Raw genomic sequence first — 14869 nt, 5'->3', positions numbered from 1 at the left:
AGATGAAACTGCAAGGCTTTTGTGAACAATATAAACTAACAATTTTAAAACTTAAAATAAAGCTTGATCTTAATAAATTTGATTTAAAACTAACAAATAGGACTTAACTATAATGGAATTCAAAGTTGATATCACTTTAACAACTTAACTCTAACAGAATTTAAAACTTAACAGAATTTTAACCTTAACAGAATTTAAAACTTATTAAAATTTACATCTAATAATACTTAATTTTAACAGAATTTATACTTGACTAAAGACATTTAACAGGAAATTTAACTATTCAGTAGAACTTTGCTCTTAGGTTTCATTCACACATCAAAAACTCTCAAAATCAAAAACCACACTCTCAGCAGTTACAGGTTTCATCTACACATTAAAACACTCAAAAGCAAACAACACTTTCAGCAGGCCTGCAATATTCACACATACACACAACCCTATCTAAAGCAACATTTAAGAGGCTTAACTATAATTGAATTCAAACTTAATAGGATCTAAAATTAATGGAACTTAAAACAACAAATATTGAGTAACAGTTGAACTTGGTGTTAATTGAATTTAAGCTTAATGAAATGTCAAATAACAGACAACATAATATACCTGTAATAAAATGTAAATTCATTTAACTTTAATAGTGTTTGAATTTAACAAAATTTAAAATTTAATATAATTTGTGGTGCTTTTATTCTCTTGACTCTGCTTAGCTTTTGTCTTAGGTAAGCTTATCAAGGTGTTACTTGAGCTTAATTTTTATGGCACTCAACAGGTAGCCCAAATTATCCAGTATAGTTTCACTTATAGGCCTGGTCCACAAATTTAAAAATGCTTTAGAAGCCAAACAACATTTATAGTATGTTTGTCACAGCACTGTCACACCCACACACACAGACACACTCACACACACATAAACACTGCCCCAAACAACACTTATAAATAAAAATATTTCTTTAAATTTAGTGTGGTAGTTACTTTGTGACGTAGTTTTGGATGTTTCTGCAAATAACTTACATGGGGTAAAGCTTAGGGTGAGTTTTACACAGTTAATTGCATTTAATAATTTTTGTAAATCATTTGATGTTTTGATATAAGGATTTAAGGGTAATGGCTCTAGCTTTATATTTTGTTTAGTTAATATTCACTTTATTTTAAAAAGGGTTTTACTGAATTTGTTTAAAACACTGAGTTGGTTTAAAAGCTAAGATATTATGCACCTAATGATGAATGATGCTTTGAGGAAATAGTTCAAAAATTAACTTTGTTAAAATATACTTAGGATAAACACTTTTCAAATTGCTTTAGCAAGGAATTTTAGCTTTTCTTTAAGGTTTTAGTAACTAAGGTTCATCAGGACAATCATGTTGTTACAATGGTTTCTCATTAATAAAAGCTGGAAACAAGTTTAAATCATAACTTAGTTGCACCAATTAACAGGGTACTTTAAAATACAGTTAAGAATTGATTTTTTGGAGCTTTGAAAAGGATCTCTCGCGGCACAGCTAGTGTTTGCTGGCGTCATTCGCAGCGGGGCAGTCCCAGTGTCGGTGTTAGTGATGGTTTCAGTGAGCAGGAGGCGGTGAAAGGGGCGTGGACAGCCAGCGGCACCGCCCATCGGGGGTGCCTTCTGCGACTTCCGCCTTCTGCTTCAGTTGACAGGAAACTGAGGTCGGAGTAACTTCCGTTTCGCTCTTGGGTTGCAGAGTTTGAACGGCGCGGCGGGGCTGTTCCTGGGCGGCGCGGCTGCTCTGAGCTCTCTCTGCTACTGCGGTGCGTTTCGGCTTTGCGGGTGGTGGCTCTGATCTGGCAGAAACTGTCGTTCTTTTTCCGCGGTTTGTGTGTGCGGCGGTGGAGCGATAGAGGGCTACGATTCTCCCTCCCCGCTGGTGGTGGTGGGGGGGGGAGGGGGGGCCGCGGCTGACGGAGTTTTTGCATGTTAAAAACAGTCTTTTACTGCCACATCGATAACACCAGGGTGATTTCTGGCTACTTTGGCTTCTTTCCCGCGATATTTGAGCTCTCTCCAGCATCGCACCCAGTTGTTCTGGCAAAAATTCAACGCTGACTCTCTCACACAAAGCAGCTAAGATGTTCCTCGCTACAAAGCTGCCACGCTCCACGATACACCGAGACAGGAATAGGTCCCTCATGCAATCGAGTAACTTTGTATTCTCGACTCCCGGCAGCGGCAGGGCGCGCCCGTCCCCCGCCGGCGCTGGCAGCGAGGGAGAGCTACGCTTCCCCCTCCCTCCTGGTGGGGGGGGCTTCCCCGGCTGCGCCGCGGCTGCTTGCATGTTAAAACCAGCACGGCAACTCTCAAGTTTCTTTCTGCTCTCTGTAACCGCAATTTTCTGAGCCACCTTTGCCAGTTCCAGCGCTGCAGGATGTTGCAAGCAAGCCAGGACTTTACTCCATGGTCCGCCAAGCTTTTTCCCCAGTTTCCCATCGTCACACACAGCGTCTCTCACCTTATCTCCCACTTTCTGCCATTCATCACGGTCAAAAATGGTATCAGGGTCAATAAAACAACCTTTAGCCAACCCCCATGCTGTTAACGCCATTAAATCACTCTTTATGTCCTTACCCTTAGTCCCCCGCTTTTCTAAAAAGCAATAACAGGTCAGAAGTGGCTTGCCTCTTCATTCCGATGTACGGAACTGCGCACTGACTTTTTCACCCTCCGAGGTTTTCGGCCACTTCTCTTGTCTGGTGCGAGATTTTCACCTCACAAGTCCGGCAGTGTCCAGATCCCGTTCTGATAACGGTCGTCCTGTGCGTGCGCCCCCACTGCTTTGACCCTTCCGGGGTGATCGGAGCCAGATGTCTTCTTAGCCGTGGTTAGATCGTCTCCCAGATGGAACCAGCCAAAAGGGGTGCGAGACCCTTGGACGTCGGGGTCACCATTATGCTGAGAAACGGAGGCTTGACAATCCAATATGAATTTACCACAAGCTTCAGTTTATTGATTTACAGCATACAGTTTTATAGTGTAGTTAACGAACTCATGCATATTCTGTAATCATACAATACTATTGGTTATATACTTCCACGCCCTAAGTTTGGCTACTTGCCTTAACATGTATCTATGTTTACCTATAGTGCCTGATTTCTGCATATCTGTTACCAATTAACGCATTCTTGACGGCCCCCACGACTCCTATGTTGCAGAAAGTCGTGGTGACCTTAGATCGCTGATTGGACGAAGGTATCTAATTAATAGTTGGCTGAATATGGCTATTGTTAAGAAGCAATCTATCTACATCTGCGTGTCCCTTCTCTAGAAGCCAGCTTTCCACAACTTCCTACCCCAGCGGTGCAAGGAGACAGGAAATGGGGGTTATCATCAGTTTGTAACCTGTTGCTTCTCCTGCTGCTCAGGGAGAGGAGTCGTTCCCCTGCTGCACAGTTGGGGTGCCTTCCACAGGAGATAGTTCTCTGCAAACTTCTCTGACGTGAGTTTATCTCATGAGCAAAAGCTTTCTGCGAACTGTTGCAATGTGAGTCCATCCCATGGGCAACAGTCCTCCCAAAACTGCTGCAGTCTAGGTCACTCTTCCATGGGGTGCAGTCCTTCAAGGACAGGCTGCTGCAGCATGGGAGCAGGGCCCCTGTCTCCATGGGCCTCCCATAGGATCACAGCCTCCTCTCAAGCATCTACCTGCTCCGGTGTGGGTCTCCTCCACAGGCTGCAAGTGGATCTCTGCTTCCTCGTGGACCTCCATGGGCTGCAGGGGGACAGCCTGCTTCACCGTGGTCTTCACCACAGGCTGAAGAGGAATCTTGGCTCTGGCACCTGGAGCATCTTTTCCCCTTCCTTCTTCACTGACCTTGGTGTCTGTATAGTTGTCTCATGTTCTCACTCCGCTCTTCTCTGGCTGGAATTAAAACTGTGCCAAAACCTTTGTTTTGATTTTCTTCTCAAATATATTATCACAGAGGCATTGCCACCATTTCTAATTGGCCCAGCCTTGGCCAGTAGCACGTCCATCTTTGGAGCCATCAGGGATTGGCTCTGCCAGACACTGAGGAATCTTTTAGCAGCTTCTCACAGAAGCCACCTCTGTGGTCCCCCCACTATCAAAAACCAGGCCATGCAAACCCAATACACTGTCCCATAACATTTTCAAAAACTTTCTGTCTCAGTTTGGAGACAATTTAGAGGACACTCTGGAATGAGTAATCTCTTCTAAAGGGTTTCAACAATCCCTTTCCACCAATAAGAAATGAATACTAATAGATTAAAGTGAAAAAACCCACAACAGTTTATCAACAAGCAGAATGCCCACAAGACAGGGAAAAAAAGTCAATAACTGCTAGGTATTAAACTGTCAGGCCTCACCCCCACACACACCAGAACAAAGACCCAAAATGCGGGAGGATGCTCCTTCTCAACACACGGTATAAGATGGCGCCAGTTTTCCCTCTGAGGAATACCGGAGCTTTCATGAAGCATTTCCAGCAGCAGGCGAAAGCCAGGTGGCTCGTCCGGCATCATCCTCCTCCTCACAGCAGAGCTCAGTGGAAAAGCCATGGCAGGTGAAGCATCTGAGCTGGAGCCTCTTGGTGTGTTTTTTCCCCAGCTTGGCTTGACTCGCAAAGGCTTGGGTTGTAATGAGACTGCTCTGCTTCTGCCAGTGCTATGTCCCCGGTCTCAGACAAGCTGCTGCTCAGTTCACCTCAAGGCAGCCCAAAGATCGCTACTGCAGCCTCTCCAAGCCAAGGAAAGGAAAAGTTTTTTTGCCTGGGCCAAAAAAATCAAGCCAACCAAGCAAAACCATGCTGCACAGAGCCACAGAAAACCTGGGCAGCGAGGCTTTAAAAATACCCGTGCAGAAGCAGAAACACTTTCCCGTTCCCTGGCCCCACACACATCCAGTCCTAGGCTCCCGGTTTCGCACACATCAGGTCCCAAGCTCCTGGGTCTTAAAGATACAGCAACCATTTTTGGGCACAAAGCAGAGGATCAAGGAATACACTATCATAATAACTCACTCCAAGATTCTTTCTAATCCTCAATGTCCCTGGCTTTTTGTGCACTGCATTATGATACCTGAATAGATAATTTGCTAGAATTTGAGAAGTCCCTGTTTGCTTGTAGTAGACTCCCAAAATAAAAAAGTCCTTTAATGTCGTTCCCACTCCACCCACCTCAGAAACCCCAAAAAACCACAAAAATCCCTCAAATTGAAAACTTTAAGCTTGGAGCCTGGTTGCCCTCTTTTCGTGCGTCCTCCTGGCAAATGTCCTTGTCTCAAATCCATGACACCAACAAAACCGTCCTGTTTTATTCTACAAGAAGTTTTATTTGGTTTGAATATAGGAAATGAGATTTTTCTCTTCTCTGCTTTCCAAAGGTTTGCTTCATTGGGCAACAGTAGATCCAACAGCATGCTACTATTATTAATTACAGCAGGATAACATAAACATGCATTGCATAATATTACTTGCTGTGTTGGTTTTGCTTGGCCCAGTTTTTGGTAGTGGGGGGGCCACAAAGATGGCTCCTGTGAGAAGCTTCTGGAAGCGTTCACCATGTCCAGCAGAGCCAATCTCTGATGGCCCTGAAGATGATGGACATGCCGCTGGCCAAGCCTAGGCCAATTAGAGATGGTGGTAACGCCTCTGTAATAACATATTTAAGAAGAAAATCAAAATAATGTGTGCACGTAGTTCTTTCTAGCCAAAGGAGGAGGAGGTGAGAGCATGTGAGGGAAAACAACATGGACACACCAAGGTCAGTGGAGAAGTTAGGTTGATGCCTAAACATTTTTAGCTCTTTCATAAATTTGTAGCTTTGTAGATTTTTTTATATATAATTGTATAGTTTCTAGTACTCTTCTTGCCCTTTCTCACATTTAAGATCAATAAGCTAACCCTTTCTAACACATTATGTCACACTCTTGAAATTCTGTTTAGTCTTATTTTTAAGAAAAGAATTTCTAACAAGGACACTGTTTTGCACCAGAACTTAGGAGACATAACAAGAAATAGGGCAAAGAAGCTCCTGGAGCAACTCCAAGGGGCAGACCTAAAGGTGGGTTGCTAGGGCACCTGGTCTCTTATTGGATGTACCTGCTAGATATACTAATTAATTAACCTTATAAAAATTGTAGGAATCTTGTACCATGTGTGCGCATAGCTATGTTTGTGCACTTGAAAGCTTTCATTAAAGAACTGCTTTTTATTTTACCACTTTAGTATTGTTTGAAAAAGTTTTCTTCTGATTCCAGGCAACATATCAGATGCAAACAATTGGAACTAGGGTTCCAACTCAGTAAATTATTAAAGTATATGATTATGTTAATCTCAGAAAAACTTATCTTTAGACTCACACTTGAGATAAGAATCTAAATTATCTTAATGCTAGACTGCCACTGATACATTTGGGATACGTGCAAAGTTAAGCACATGCTTAAGGGTTTTGCATACTGATTTGAGACCTGAGAGAGGACTAGAAAATTACAGAATCACAGAATGGGTAAGGTTTGAAGGGACCACAGCGGGCCATCTGGTCCAACCTCCCTGCTCAAGCAGGGTCATCTTAGATCACATTGCACAGGATTGTGTCCAGACGGTTCTTGAATATCTCCAGTGAGAGAGACCACACCATCTCTGGGCAATCTGTTCCATGTGCATGGTCACTGCACAGTAAAGAATTTCTTCCTCATGTCCAAGTGGACCTTTCTGTGCATCATAGAATCACAGAATATGCTGACTTGGAAGGGACTCATCAGGACCATCGAGTCCAACTCCCGGCCCTGCACAGCACCATACCCAAGAGTCACACCATGTGCCTGAGACCATTGTCCAAACACTTCTTGAACTCTGTCAGGCTTGGTGTCATAACCACTTCCCTGGGGAGCCTGTTCAAGTACCCAACCACCCTCTGAGGGAAGAAACTTTTCCTGATATCTAAACTAAACCTCCCCGGACTCAGCTGTGTACTGTTTCCTCAAGTCCTGTCACTGGTCATGAGAGTGAAGAGATTGGTAACTGCCCCTCTGCTTCCCCTTGTGAGGATGTTGAAGTCCACAGTGAGGTTTCCCCTCAGTCTCCTCTTCTCCAGGTTGAACAGATCAAGTGCCCTCGGCTGTTGCTCATGCAGCTTCCCCTCAAGGCCCTTCACCATCCTCGTTGCCCTCCTTTGGATGCTCTCTATTAGCTTAATGTCCATTTGTGGATATTGAAGGGCTGCAAGCAGAAGCTTTCCCTGGGAGCTTCTCCTTTCCCATGCAAACTATGAAAAAAAATGAAATGATAACTAAACACCTGCTGTTTTCCCTGATCTGTTTTGGGTTTAAGGCAGAGAGTGTTTGGAATTGGGTGTTGTAGGACTTCAGCCAATCACCCCGGGCGTTGGGTGACCACTGACCAATCACCCATGGTGTTTTAGGACATATAAGCAGAGTTGTAACAATAAACTCTCTCTTGGCAACTGGAATCGTGTGTGTTCGTGTGTGCCTGCTGCGTTCTCCCTCGGTATTACAGCGACATCTGGTGACTGCTGACGTGTGCTACATGCAACGACACGAGTCGCACGTTTCTCGGAGGCACGACCAGCGCCCCCCCCCCCCCGCCCCCCGCCATCCGCCTCGGGGGTTTTGGAAAAAACACTGCTAAGATGGGAAATTCCGACTCAAACGAAAGTGCAGTGCTGTAGGCCTAGAATGCCTTGGCCAGTACAGGGTCCTGGACTGGGCTGTGGTGCACGGCTTCCCCGCGGTCCTAGAGACCGCCTTCAACATGGGGGTGTGGTCACAGCTCAGTGACGAGCTCTGGCGTGAAATAAAATACGGGGACATGAATATGGTGTGCTTAATTCGCACGTGGAGGCATTTATTGGATGTCTTGCAGGAGATAGAAGCAAACCTCGGACAGGAGGACGCCTCTATAGGGCTGGACTTCGAGATTACGGCTAACGACGGCTGCCCTGAGGAGCTTCTGCCCCCGACCTCGCCAGCTGTGGCAGGCGGACCCGTTCAGCGGAAGTACGCCTTGCCCCGGGATTATGTGCCCCCGAAATACCCTTCTCCCGCAGAACAACTCACGGAGATGTTGAAACAGGAGAGTAGCCAGCAGCGCCCCTCTGATACCACCCCTGCGGTTCCGGTTTCCTCCGCGCTGCTACCTTCGGCAAATCTAACAGCGCCAGCTGGGTCTGCGCGGATGCCCGTAACCAGGTGCCCTGCTGCGCAGGAGCAATTACCTATGATAAAGTTATTAACGGATATCTTGCAGCAGCTTGTGGGAATATCTCATCAGTTAACGGCATTACCAGAAGCTTTCTCGCGAGCGGCCGCCAATGCGAGTGACGCAAGGCGGCTTGCGCCGGAAGTGTCTGCTCTGGCAACCCAGAAGGCGGAAGCAGCATCGGCTTCCTCTACGAAAGCAGTAGCGCATCCCTCCACAAAAGTGGAAGCAACACATCCCGGGCAGGCTAAGCCGGTCCCAGCAACGGTTCTGGCGGCAGAGGCGGTTCCAGCGGCGCACGCCGACATGACAGCTGCCACACCGGCGAAGCAGACCAGTCTGACTGATGATATGCCAGCGCGGCCAGCGAGACCCCACAGCGCCCCGCCTGCACCGCTGCCTCCTGTGCACACTACTCCGGGTTCCGTTGCCGTGCTGCCCCTCAGCTCAGCGTTCACACCCGGCCAAGGTCCCTCATTCAGAATGGGCTTTTCGGAGAAACCTCTCTCTGATGATTCAGACAGCTATGTGGACGACATGCTTGCTCCATGGCGGAAAGCTGTGGTGGCCGGACGGCAGAAGAAACACCTGTTACAGACTCGCCCTTAGACATTCCCAGACTGCATGGTAACGGTCCGCCCAAGAAACCGCAGGCATTTCTGGGAATCGGTTAAATTGGGCGCTCTAGAGGCAGGAAACTGGAATCTCCTGGAAAGGATGGGAATGCCAGACAGTACAGGGAAATCTACGGAGAATCAGGTGGCTGCTGCAGTGCCTCTAGGAGGTGTACCAGTCGATCAAGGTGATATTAACACCTTGCAAGGGGATGCCCAAGCCATTCCTATGTTCAAGGCTCTCCCAAATTCAGGTCACATTAACAGGCCTGACGTTACTGCGTGGAAGGTGGTACTAGATTTAAAATCCAAAGTAGCACAATACGGGCTTGGATCTCCTAAAGTCATGCAAATTATTAGAGTGCTGAATACTGACCTGCTTGCTCCATTCAATATTAGGCACTTGGGTCAAGTTCTATTTCAACCTATACAATTTACAGTTTTTGAGAATAACTGAAGAAAGCTGGCTGCAAAGGCCGCACTACAGAATATGCACTTGCCTTCTGACGACCCTAGACATGCGGTTGGGGTAGATGTCCTTATGGGAACTAATTACTTTTCTAACCCCTATCTCCAAGCTACTTGGGATCCTCGGGTCTTGGAGCAGGCCCAAAAGGTGGGCATGGGAGCCATAATAAAAAGCACAGACATGGCTGCTCGTAAAACATGGTATGCAAAAATATCTCAGGGGTAGTCTGAGCACTTTCTGTCCTTTGTAGAAAAAATCGCTGCAGCCCTGGAGAAACAGGTGGAAGATGATTCATTGAGACAGATTTTGTGCAGACAGTTAGCAAGAGACAATGCTAATGATGAGTGTAGAAAGATCAAGGATGCCCCACCAGGGGACCCTACACTCACAGAGATGGTAGAAGCTTGCGCTAAAGTAGGATCAGGGAACCATAAAAAGTCTGCCTTGGCTGCACTTGTGCCGCCTGGTCAGGTACCCCCTGACCATGGACAAAAGCAGCCCAAGGCCAGGAACAAACAGAAACAAGCTAAATAAAAGCAAAAGGAAAACATTGGGAATGGGACTCCCCAGTGTGGGAAATGTGGTTGGCCAGGTCACTGTTCAGACTATTGCAGGTCTATGTACCATGTAGATGGTCGACCTCTGTCGGGAAATGTGAAGAGGAGTGCAAAAAGGGGGAGTTGCCCTCTGACTCAAGTGTTCCTCCCAAACAGGGCGCTGGCACAGGCCTACCCAGCCAGCTTAGAGACGGCGCCCAAGCACCAGCTCGGGTGGGCATCTACACTGCAAGAACAGTCGTCCTAGAATCTGGTAGTATCCATAGTGTTCCTTTGGATGCATATGGACCCCTAGGTCAGGGACTCAGTGTGCTCATTGTGGGAAGACCTAGTGTCACCCATCAAGGGATTTTTGTTCACCTAGAAGTTATTGATGCTGACTGTACAGGCCAGATTCACGCTATGGTTTCCACGCCAAAACCCCCTGTCACAATCCCTGAAAAGACTCACATTGCTCAACTAGTGCCTTTTGAGTCCTGTGTCCCCAGGGCAGAACACCAAGCTTGCGGAGATAGCAGCACTGGATCTCTGGACCTTCCACAGATCTGCTGGGCTGCAGACATTTCTAGTCAGAGGCCACAGATGACATGTTCCCTAATCCTGCCAAAAGCCCATCCACACCGGATTCAGCTCCAAGGTTTGATTGATACGGGTGCTGATGTAACAATTCTCTCCTCCTCTTCATGGCCTCCTTCATGGCCTCTAGCCCCTGTGGGATCAGCCATTGCAGGGCTAGGAGGAACCACACAGAACCATTTAAGTGAACAACCTGTGTTGGTAAAAGACCCAGAGGGACACATGGCTACAATCCAGCCCTATGTTACTACAGCTCCAGTTAACCTCTGGGGACGGGACATGTTGGCAGCCTGGGGGGGTGCGGATTGGCACAAATTTTTGATAGGGGTCACTGTGTGCAAGGGCGCACCATATTCTATGCTATCTCTGAGATGGCTAACACACCAATATGGGAACCAGAGTGGCCCCTGCCAAAAGACAAATTAGTCGCCCTTTGTTGGCTGGTTCAGGAGCAATTACAACAGGGACACATTGAGCCTCCTACTAGTCCCTGGAACACCCCTGTTTTCGTAATTAAGAAAAAAATCAGGGAAGTGGAGACTGTTGCAAGATCTCTGGAAAGTTAATGCATGATGGAAAGTATGGAGAACTTGCAGCCTGGTATGCCCTCACCCACAATGATCCCTGCAGGGTGGGAAATCTTGATCATTGATTTGAAAGACTGTTTTTTCACAATCCCTTTGCACCCCAATGACAGGCTGAAATTTGCCTTTACTGTGCCTGCAATTAACAATGCTGAGCCTGTAAAGAGATTTCAATGGAAAGTGTTACCTCAGGGCATGAAAAATAGCCCGACTATCTGTCAATGGTATGTCGCTCAGGCCTTGTCCGGAATCCGTGAGCAGTTTCCTGAGGCACTCTGTTACCATTATATGGATGATATCCTGGTGGCAGCAGCCACCCAGGACGAGTTGCGGAGGTTACAGCCTCGACTGCTCAATGCCTTGCATTCCTATGGGTTGCAAGTGGCTCCGGAGAAAGTTCAACAGCAGCCTCCTTGGAAATATTTAGGAGTCAAAATTTTGGACCCAACTATACAACATCAAGAGGTGCAATTCTCGGACTCTATTAAGACCCTGAATGATGCACAGAAATTGCTGGGTATCATCAATTGGTTACGTCCTTATTTGGGACTAACCACCATGCAACTTTCTCCGTTCTTTAATATTTTAAAGGGGGACCCTGATCTGAATTCACATCGGAAATTGACTCCTGATGTGTGACGAGTGCTGAATGAAGTGCAGCAGGCCATTTCTGCTCGTCAGGTTTATCAAGTGGATCCCTCTATTGATATCACTGTTTTCATTTCTGCTCCATGCCTCCACCCTACAGGTATCATTGGCCAGTGGAACAAACAATGGGATGATCCTTTGCATATCCTGGAATGGGTTCTTTTGCCTCATCAGCCGAAAAATACAGCCTCCACGTTGTTTGCATTGATCGCTTGTCTCATAATCAAATGCCATCATCGGTGTTTGCAATTAATGGCAGCGGATCCTGCAACAATTGTTGTTCTGGTATCGCGGGGCAGCTTTGAATGGAGCCGTGCCAATAGCGCTCCTTTGCAAAGTGCACTGCAAACTTTTCAGGGCAAATTTCTTGTCACTTGCCCAGCCACAAAATACTACAGCTGGCAAATTCCACCCCCTTCACCTTGCGGCCAAAGTATTGTTGTGTGCCAGTTCATGGACCCACCATCTTCATGGATGGTTCTGGGAAAACAGGGAAAGCCATTGTTACCTGGAAGGAAGGATCTGAGTGGCAAGTGCTGAATAGCCACGAGACAGGCTCTGCGCAGCTGGTTGAATTGAAGGCAGTTGCCATGGCTTTTCAGCGGTTCTCTCAGGTGCCTTTGAATTTGGTCACTGACCCTGCTTGCGTAGCAGATATAACTAAATGTTTGGATTGTTCACTTCTAAAAGAAGTCAATAATGCGGCTCTGTTTTCACTATTGTAAACTTTGTGGTATGCAATTCAAGCTCGAGTGCACCCATATTACATTCTGCACATTCGAAGCCACACCAAATTACCAGGTTTTATAACAGAAGGCAATGCCAGGGCTGACATGTTAGCCAACCCTGCATGGGTGGCACCTCAGCCGGACAAAATTGCACAAGCCAAGGCATCACACGATTTCTTTCATCAGAGTGCACATACCTTGCAGAAGCAGTTTCAATTAACGCCAACTGAGGCTTGTGACATTGTCAGCGCTTGTGCTGATTGCCACAGACTCACTGCACCTCTGCCGCCGGGGGTAAACTCCGGAGGCCTAAAGGCCTTGCAGCTCTGGCTGATGGATGTAACGCACATCCCTGAATTTGGCTGGTTTAAATACGTGCATGTGTCTATTGACACTTTCTCCTCAGCCATATGGGCATCTGCTCGTACTGGACGCTGGGTCACAAGCCCTTCACCTTTTATAAGTTCTTTCCTATTAGCATATTTCATGGTCCACTTATAAGCAGACGTGTGATGGTTCGTACCAGCTATGTTTTAAGAGTGCAAAAAGAAAAGAAAGCACAAAAATTCAACAAGTCAAGGGAGTTAAATTTTAATCCAAAGAGGAACTTTATTTATTTAGCCCATTAAGCGGCCTGTGAGAGAGAGAGAGAGAGAGAGAAAATTGGGGAAAGATAGGGGGAAAAGGGAAGGAAAGGGGACTGTAGCTACTACCACAGGTCCACAGATGTCCGGCGTCTCTGGGGGTCCCATCCAGAAGGCGTTCCTCTGCCTCGATTGATGTGATCTCAAGGTGGGGAAGATCTTCAGAATCCAGTCATTCCAGAGCTGTCTTTTATGCTAGTCCATACACCTGGTCCCTCCTTGCGACCCGCCTTTGCTCCCCCTTAATTCTTGTGGAGATATGCCAAACTCCACTTAACAGGCCACACATGCCAAGAGAGGAGTGCCCGAGGCATGGTCAGCTATGGAGGCAGGCTTTTTCACAATAGTGAATAATGGCTGTCAGGGCGACAGGTGCAAAGCCTTCGTCACGTGCCAGCTTTTGCAGGCACAAGGCCTTTGTTCTGTACCAGCTTGGGTAGGTACAAAGCATTTTTTCCATACCAGCTTTGGGTAGGCACTGAGCATTCACTCCGTACCAGCTTTGGGTAAGTACAAAGCATTCTCTATGTAAGTCCTGCACCTGTAGTTTCTGATGAGAAATCTTGAGACAGAACTTGATTCTTTGATCCACCCATACAGCATATTGGCCCCTAATTCTCCAATCACACCCTTAGGTGGTGATATTAACCACCCCAGGCCTGCTCCCCCCATTTCTCCATTGTTTATATATTTTCAGGTCCTAGGGCAACGAATGTGTCCTTGGATTTTCTCTTCAGAGGGATTGTTTTGGCTAAAGGTGCTGGGAACAGAGGTTTTTAGCATTTTATAAGAAGCACAGAACTACACCAAGTTACAGATACATGAAGAGTAAAAACTAGAAATTATTAAGGCATCAGAACAATCACCTCCCTCTTGCTTGACTGGCTGGCGATGCTGTGTCTGATGCCCCCAATGACGTGGTTGGCTCTCCTGGTTCCTATTTAACTTGCCATCGACCAGGACTGCCAGGTCCCTTTCCACGGCACTGCTTTCCAGCCTCTCATTCCCAAGTCTGTCCATACATCTAGGGTTGCCCCATTTCAGCTGCAGAATCCAGCATTTGCTCTTTTTAAACTTTTTATGGTTTGTTATGAACCAGTTTAAAAACAGAAGAGCAATGGAAACTGTCTCTGGAAGAAAATGGGTCAAACCCAGAAAGGTTTGAAATATACCCAAAAAACATGGTTAAAACCAAGAGGTTAGATGTTGGTGCCAAAAAAATTATATATTTCATTTAATAGTAAAAGAGGCAAAGAGAAATAGAGAAAGGGGGGGGAAGAAAGAAAGAAAGAAAGAAAGAAAGAAAGAAAGAAAGAAAGAAAGAAAGAAAGAAAGAAAGAAAGAAAGAAAGAAAGAAAGAAAGAAAGAAAGAAAGAAAGAAAGAAAGAAAGAAAGAAAGAAAGAAAGAAAGAGTTGGAGGTTGGGGGATATTGGAATTTTTTCTCCATCCCTGTTACTAAGCAACAAATAGCTGGGTGATTAGAGCCATCGATTCTTTTGTAAGAGACAAAAGGGTGTGCTAGGTGGGGCAGGGGAAGGAGAGAGCTGGCCGTTGGAACGGGCAGTCTCGTAGTTGGACACCGGGAGGAGAGACTGCTTTTTGCTTCTGGCTGCAACCACAGGAGATCCAACTGTGCCCTGTCTTCTTCTCCTGGCTGGGTGAGCTTTGATTTAACCTCTTTCCCACTGGTAAGTGCACGCTTTCCGGGCTGCGTTTCTCGTGGCAGCTGCCGGGGAGTCTGGCTGTCCCTGCCGCCCGTCCCGCTTTGCCGCACGAGGCCGCGGCGTCTGCTATGACTGCGGAGCCCTTGCCCCCCTGCCGCCCTGCTCGTCGCTCCGAGCTGCCCTGCCTGCTCTTCAGC

General features: G+C 46.7%; 1 pseudogene; it reads left to right on the top strand.

The window, feature by feature from the left end:
• The first annotated feature begins 9147 nt into the window (after window positions 1-9147).
• LOC146425522 (endogenous retrovirus group K member 5 Gag polyprotein-like) lies at window positions 9148-10919 on the top strand (annotated as a pseudogene).
• Window positions 10920-14869: the final 3950 nt, after the last annotated feature.

Source organism: Lichenostomus cassidix, chromosome W (genome assembly GCF_008360975.1).
Source record: "Lichenostomus cassidix isolate B80296 chromosome W, HeHo_3.0, whole genome shotgun sequence".
NCBI classification, from domain to species: domain Eukaryota; kingdom Metazoa; phylum Chordata; class Aves; order Passeriformes; family Meliphagidae; genus Lichenostomus; species Lichenostomus cassidix.
The sequence above is the reverse complement of the archived record's forward strand: the minus strand, read 5'-3'. Positions and strand labels throughout refer to the sequence as shown.